Consider the following 6963-nt stretch of genomic DNA (forward strand, 5'->3'; position numbering starts at 1 on the left):
TGTTACAGGAAACTAGGAGCTACGGAGAGGCGGTAGAATAATTGATTTGTCGATTACGAAGAGAAGTTTATCTATTATGTTAATAATATGTGATATTAAGTCGTGTCTTATGCTTGTAGCCTAAGTGGCATCAAACTCCCATAATTGAGAAAGATATTGTATTCAAGACCTGAAAACACTCATTTCGATATAAAGATAAAGAGCAAAAAAAAAAAAAAAAAACAGTCCAGCGAAGTGTTTTCAAAAGCCATACACTGTGGCATTAGTCCTAGTTCTCATTTACTGCTTTTCATAGCTAACCATAAAAAGAAGGTCAGAGAAGACAACCCTCAGGTATGATGATGTCTTGATCGATCTTTCTCTTGCTTTCTTTGCTTACGAAAAAACCAATTTTTTCCAATTTCTATGATGCAATTGGAGCTTATTGACATGAAAAAAAATTAATTTACATAGTATTTTATGGTTACGACGATGTCATATCAACACATTATTTCTTCAAAAGAAACTCACAGCGAAGTTTACTATGACACTTTAGAAACTTATTATGAAAACGTTTGTTGTGTTTTCGTCAACCTTTATTGAGAATGATGGAGAGTTTGTATGTATTAACGAGCATGTGCATCTAATAAAATTGTTGAATTGCCTGTTGTATACATTCCGTGTAGCTGTATTATTAATTAAAGTCAAAAAGCTCCATATTTTTTAAATTTTTGTAATAAAAAAAAACCCAAAAATAATAACGTTATTACGTGGAAACTAGAAAGTCTTTCCATTTCCATCTTTGTTTCCTTTGCTCACAGTTTACACGCGCGGAGAAGATACACAAAGTGCTGAATCTGCCAAATTTTAGGGTTCCTTCCATCGACCATGGCTAGCCCAGCTGCGTCGGGATCCGGACTTTTCAAGTTCCTCCGCCCCGGAATCCAATATGTTGACGTCCAGGCAGCCGCCTTCTGGGGCGTCGCCGCCGGCACGACCGCCCTCTATTTCGTTCAGGTTTTGAATATTCTTCTGACTTCTCCATTTCGTTATCGATCTGAAATTTCCGCTTTACTTTTTTTTTTTGTATCAGACGCTTTGATCTCCCTCATTACCAATATTGTCGATGATTGATGCGGAAGTATAATTATCTTCTGTTTTGACGAGAATTTGTTTATCGAATTTTAATATCAATTTCCAGAGTCCTGAGATTGTGTGGTTTGTGTATGTTTTTGTGTGGGATTTGATAGTTGGAATTCGCTTTAGCATGAGAAGATCAAATCTTGATGTGAAAAATTATCCTGCGATGTATAAACTCGTGCCCTGAGTTTATGCCTTGTGAAAGCAGCGACCAAATCAATCCCATCTGAATTACATTCTTCAAAGACTCAACCCAATATAATCTCGGGAAAAAACTGATAAGATAATACACTAAGTTTTTTTTTTAATTTATTTTTGAGCTGTAATAACACCGAGTTTTAATTAACCTGGAAAGGTGGCATGAGGTGACCGAATAATCCTATAGACACTTTTTAGCTTTTCTATGCACACTCGATGGAGTTTATCTTGTTTAGTGTAAACATCTGGTAGCTAGCTGACTTGTTGAATGAAACTATATTCATATTCATTTAATGACTCCCGATTATAGGAAAAATAAGGGATATAGACCTGGTCTTGTTTTTAATTCAATAGATAGATCTCTGATTGGAAAGACTATATTACCCCTGCTTTAAATGTTTTCTCTCTCCTCTTCCTTCTTCTTTCACGTCTCTGCGTTGTTTTTTTTTTCTATCTTCTTTTCTCTCTCTCCCCTTCCTCATTTTCGCTCATCTTTTTTTTTTTTTAAATTCACCAAGCGGTTGACCGCCTTTCCTGCCCAAGCGGTCGACCAAGACTTGGGCTCGGTCGACCGCCTTGGAAAAGCGGTCGACCAAGACTTGGGCTCGGTCGACCGCCTTGGAAAAGCGGTTGACCAAGGCTTGGGCTCGGTTCACTGCCCAAGCGGTCGACCGCCTTGGGAAAGCGGTCGACCAAGCTTGGTCGACCGCTTGGGTCGAGCTTGGGTCGACCAAGCCTGTGTTGACCCAAGCCTGGGTCGACCAAATCGACCCAGGCTTGGGTCAACCCAAACCATTGTTTATATATTTTACTGTGTAGTATTATTATCAAAAATATTGGTGGTTTAGTAGTTAAAGTCTAAGAGGAGAGAGGAGTGTCAGGTTCGAATCTTGGAGAGGAGAGAGGGGAGGGAGTGAGGAGGGAAAATGAGAGTTGGACATAATTTTTTTTTTCAAAAAAAAAAAAGACCAAATTACCCTTAATTGAGACCCTTTGACTGAATTAAAAAGTCAAGAGTCCCTTTTATTGAATTAAAAACAAGACCAGACCTATATATTTAAATGGCCTCCCGATTATATATGCCATAGGCTACAATGGAGCAAATGCTTTTATTTTTGAAGTACATGAAGCTCTATATTCTACTTGAATGAGGTCTGAGGATGATTGACAGTACTCAAAGCTTCATCGTTGGCTTCTCAATGGTGGTATCCATATCAATGAATTGTTTCACAAGCAATCTATGATTAGTAAGAGGAGAGGTACATAATAACAGTGTTTTTAAGGCGTAGCGTTGGCCTGTAGTGTTTTTGTCTCGTGATAGAGTAGCGTAAATAGCGCAGCGCGTAGCATAAGCTATTCGTGCACGTCAATTGTTTAATTAAAAAAATATAAATATACTTATATATACAAGTAAGAAATATACTTATATAAATAAATAAGTGAGATAATTAGTTATGAAACCATAATAATTTAGAAAGTCTTACAACTAAAACGACATGATCTAAAAATAATCGGTATCATCCAACTCTACATAACTATCATCATCAAAACTATCTATGGTTGGAAAATTTCTGCTATCAAAGTTTGTTGAAGTCACTCCACAATGAATTTCAGCATCCATATCGTTCTCTTCCTCATCAATAAGACTCAATCTTGCTTGTTTGCCTTTGACTTTACCACCACCTATTATATAAGAGACGAGATTTAAGAATAAATGGTAGGTGACGACGTGACGTAGATAAAATAAATAATTTGCATATATTTACTTGAACTTTCACCAACTCTCTTTTTTGAAACCATGGGATGAGTCTCAAATGCATTCTCAACATCTTCAACTCGTTTATCCGAGTCTAAAAGACTATCAAAGGCATCTGGCGGCACACTAACAATAGGATCACTTTCAAATATATCATCTTCGAGCCATGTAGTATCTACAGGAAGGACATGATCTTCTTTCTCAGTTATCCATTTATCATCCGAGTCAATTTCATCAACTACAATGGGATCAATCTTATCTCTCCTCCTAATGCTTCTCTCCCGTAGCTTGAAGTTATACTTCACAAACACCAACGCATTCAACTTTGCATGTTCAAGTCTATTCATCTTTTTTGTATGAATCTATTATTACAAAGAATTATGCATATAAAGTTAAAAGTATAATATAAAAAATTTTAAACAATTTAAATTCAAGTCGATTTAGAATAACTACCGACTCAAAAGTGCTCCAATTTCTTTCACATCCTGAAGCACTACAAGTGAGACTAAGCACTCGAATGGCAAAGTTAGTTAGCTCGGGTGTCTTACTTCCAAAGCGTTCCCACCACTTGGCTAATTATAACATAAATCTAAGAACATAAGTATAAAATAGAAATATAAACGTAAGTAACTAAGTGTTAAGTACAAAAATAAAATTTTAAAAAGTAAAGGATTTTACCCGGAGTCCGCAACATTCTTGTTTTTATTGCCATTGGACTTTCGAATTCTCCTTCTGCTTTGTTATAAATATCCAGTTGGATGTCCGCCTTAAGACGAGCATCGGGTGTCAACATCTTATCCATGCAAGCATACATTCCATCTCTAACTTCATCACAATCATAGAACCTTTCTTCATAACGCAATTGCGGGTTCAAATAATACCCAGCCGCATGTAGAGGATGATGAAGTTGTGGAGTCCAACGTGCATCTATTTTCTTCCAAATTGGCTTGTACTTTCTTTCAACCCACCTTAGCATGCTCAATTGTATCCGTAAAAATCTTCAATTTTGCAATATCCTCCAGCATTAGATCAATGCAATGCGCCGCACAAGGTGTCCACCAAATCCTCTTTCTAGTCTCCATAATTTTTTCCCCAGCTTTGATGCAATTCGAAGCATTATCTGTGATAATTTGAATCACATTTTCCTCTCCCACCTCTTTAACAACATTATCAAGATAGTTAAAAATCAATTCACCATTTTTAATAGAAGTTGATGCATCAATAGATTTTAAAAAAAAAATTCCGGCATGACTATTCACCAAAATATTGATCAAACTTCTACTCTTACCATCCGTCCAACCATCGGACATAATAGTGCATCCATACGTTTTCCATACCTTTTTATGCTCCTCATAAATAATATTGATATCATCAATCTCGGCCTTAAGTATCCAAGTTCTTAATTCATGCATCGAGGGAGGCTTGAACTCTTTTCCATATTCGGAAATCCCCTCAACCATAGGCAACCAATAAGGATCGTTCACAACATTTAAAGAAAGTGCAGCGGAGTAAATAAAATGACCAACTCTACGCTTCACATCAACAAGCAATTCTTTTTTGTAGGCTGAATTGAGGGTTTTTTGTCTAGGTTCCAAACTAACAAAGCCATCAAGAGTACCTTTTGATTGGGTGCCAGTAGTACCACTAAATCCAATTGAGCTGCCCCTTTCATTTCCATGTTTCGATGATTGCATATGACCTCGGGGACCCTCACCAATCTCTCGTAACAATTCGCTTTGTTTGCTATTAAATTCTCTAGATTTCTCAAGTGATTCTATAATTTCCTGCTTAACATCGTCCGGAACACTAACACATGATGCAACGCCTTTATGAGTTTGAGCTAAATGTTGCTTTAGGCGAGTAATACCCCCATTCGATACATGGTGACAAAATTTACACCGAATGGATTTTTCTCCCTCATTTTGATAACAATACTTCCAACCAATATCTTTTTTTGAAGAATTCGTAGACATTTACAATCACTTTTAAGTCAACAATCTGCCCAATATTCGGCCGAAGATTCAACCAATAAATCCAACAAAATCTGCCCAGAAATTAAACCCAAATCGCCCAAAAAAAGCACAAATTTGCACCTGAAATCTGCTTTGAAATCCAATAATTGTTGCTCAACTTTTCGAACAAAAATCACCTCAAAAACGCCCCAAAAAGAGCACAAAGTCGCACCTGAAGTCTGCCTTGAAATCGGACCTAGGGTTCATCTTCACCTCTGAAATCAGCTCTGGAAAAATAATTCGATTCTCAGTGGGGCTCTAAGTTTTCTTCGCGTGAGGAATTTTAGGTCAAAAAATTAATTTATTGGCTTTTATTCTTTTGCCCAAAAAGCGTGGGCTATTCCCTGAAAAGCGCAATTGTACACACCGCAAAAGACTGAGTGTTATATAGCTCTCAGCGTGAAAATTGCGCTATAGCACGCTTTTAGAAACATTGCATAATAGGCATGAGAAATTTAGAGAATGTGTGTTGATATGGTAAAGAACATAATGGAGAAGAGAAGTTAATGTATGATTAATCAATTTAGTGAGAAAGCAGGAGTTGAAGGATGATTGTTTTTCTATTTTAATGACAATGTATGGAGTTTCCCCACTCCTATTTTAGTTGGCCAGTGACCTTAGTGGAAGCATGCATTTAATAGTAATGGATTTTACCCTCTACGTGATAGGTTGTAGAGAATTGTTATTTTATCTTTTATATAGTTGAAATTCTTGTAAACATGTTTCTAAATGGCATCTTGAAATTTCATGGTAACATATACTTGGCTATTATGTATGCTTTGGAGCTCTGTTATCGTGTTTTTACTTATTAATATACATACAGATCTTTCCCCTCTGTAACCCAAAGAGGGGATTGAGATAGTCATTATGCTTGTTTGAGCACCTTCAACATTGCACTCTGTATGTTGAACATTCTTGATGTGGTTAATTAAGTGTGTAATTTTTTTGCGTTCTTTTATATTTCTGATTTAGATTTTCCCTTCAATTTTCAAATTGGACAGCCTTTCGATTGGTTGAGAAAGACGTTTTTCGAGAAGCCCAACCCCGAAGAGAAGTGAAGAGAGATGTGAATTATCTAGCTTTTGTCTCTAGTTTCTTGATTATGTTGTTTACTGCAGACTTGGGGGACGCCTCGGATGGAATAATAATGTTTTGTATTTATGCTCTTAAGCACATATAAATCATTTTTTTTCTTGTTCTGTTTTTTTGGTATTACTATTAATGCAGAAACAAGATCGGATATTTCTCGCTCCCTTCTATTTGTGGTTTCGCTTTTGCTATCTTCCATTACTCGTAGTTTTCAAGTACTTCGATTATGTTTATGGTATCTTCTGAAAGTTTGGTTATATTTATGGTATTTTTGGAAAATATTACCTGGAAGGATTTTATTTGCAATATGTTGTGGTCGAATATAATATAAACAATATAAGTAAAAAAAAAAAAATTATCATGACAATATAATTTTCTTCTTTTTTTAGGAAGTCATTTAATTATTTTTTGGTGGACAAAAAAATCGAATATGTAACTTCAGAGTTCGGAGAGAGAATTTTACTGTCTTCTTCGCGCGCGATTATACATACCTAAACATTTTTGGGGTTGTATTGTATTATTTTTTCGAAAATCTAAAGATGACGACAAAACTTAAAACTTTTAAAATGGCTATTTATACTATTTTTTTATATCGTATATGATTATTTAAAAAAAATCAATAATATAGATATTTTATTAGGATATTACAAATTTTTTGAATAATTATTTAAGAAATTTTTAATTAAATTAAAAAAATATTTAAGGTGAGCAAAATTTCGATTTTATACTATTAAAAATGGTTAAATTAAATAGGTTCGATTTTGATTATCTGTATTATATTAAAATAGT

General features: G+C 35.3%; 1 long non-coding RNA gene across 1 annotated transcript; it reads left to right on the forward strand.

Annotated features, from left to right (window-relative positions):
- The first annotated feature begins 736 nt into the window (after window positions 1-736).
- LOC140864057 (uncharacterized) lies at window positions 737-6327 on the forward strand. The gene is made up of 2 exons (XR_012144095.1): window positions 737-996; window positions 6087-6327. It is a non-coding gene; the product is annotated as an uncharacterized lncRNA (long non-coding RNA).
- The last annotated feature ends 636 nt before the right edge of the window (window positions 6328-6963 follow it).

The sequence above is a fragment of the Henckelia pumila genome, chromosome 4 (assembly GCF_033568475.1).
Source record: "Henckelia pumila isolate YLH828 chromosome 4, ASM3356847v2, whole genome shotgun sequence".
In the NCBI taxonomy this organism is placed as follows: domain Eukaryota; kingdom Viridiplantae; phylum Streptophyta; class Magnoliopsida; order Lamiales; family Gesneriaceae; genus Henckelia; species Henckelia pumila.